The sequence below is a fragment of the Silene latifolia genome, chromosome 2 (genome assembly GCF_048544455.1).
Source record: "Silene latifolia isolate original U9 population chromosome 2, ASM4854445v1, whole genome shotgun sequence".
Taxonomy (NCBI): domain Eukaryota; kingdom Viridiplantae; phylum Streptophyta; class Magnoliopsida; order Caryophyllales; family Caryophyllaceae; genus Silene; species Silene latifolia.
The window spans coordinates 58,241,783-58,242,380 of record NC_133527.1 but is presented as its reverse complement, the minus strand read 5'-3'; the positions used below and the strand labels follow the sequence as shown (position 1 = coordinate 58,242,380).

The 598-nt window shown below is 42.6% G+C and overlaps 1 non-coding gene across 1 annotated transcript; it reads left to right on the top strand.

Moving 5' to 3' along the window:
• Positions 1–233: 233 nt before the first annotated feature.
• LOC141645177 (small nucleolar RNA R71) lies at positions 234–344 on the top strand. Its single transcript, XR_012544763.1, has one exon. It is a non-coding gene; the product is annotated as a small nucleolar RNA R71 (small nucleolar RNA).
• Positions 345–598: the final 254 nt, after the last annotated feature.

Genomic DNA, 598 nt, shown 5'->3' with positions numbered 1-598 from the left:
GAGCCGTTAAAGCCTCCAGTTGTGCCGCAATAGCATTATCTGAACCACTTCCTCTCTTACTACCTCTTGGGTTACCATACTCAGCAGTGTGAGTAGCTATCTGATCAATCAACTTCCAAGAATTACTGTCATTAGTATTATCCCGGAGTCTCCTATTAGCAGCTGAATCAAGCAAAGCCCTGTGATCGTCACACAACCCGTGGTAAAACTGGTTGCAAAGAAACAAAATCTGGAAGCCATGATGAGGGACGGATCGAACTAACTAGCCTTTTGAAACGAACCCAGGCTTCATTAAAATCCTCAATAGGACCTTGTTTAAAACTTGTGATCTGGCTTCTAAGAGCATTAGTCTGCTGCGGTAGAAAATACCTCTTGTAGAATGCAAGAGCTAGTGAAGTCCAGTTAGTGATTGAATCAGCCTCCATATCCAAGTCACGTAGCCACTCTGCTACATCATCTCTCAAAGAGAAAGGAAATAGAGTTTGTTTCACTTGATCTTGAGTCACCCCACCTGTCAAAGGAATAGAACAACAATATTTAACAAATTTCCTCATGTGCTTGGCGGGGTCCTCTCCAGCTTTTCCTCCAAATAAATTTC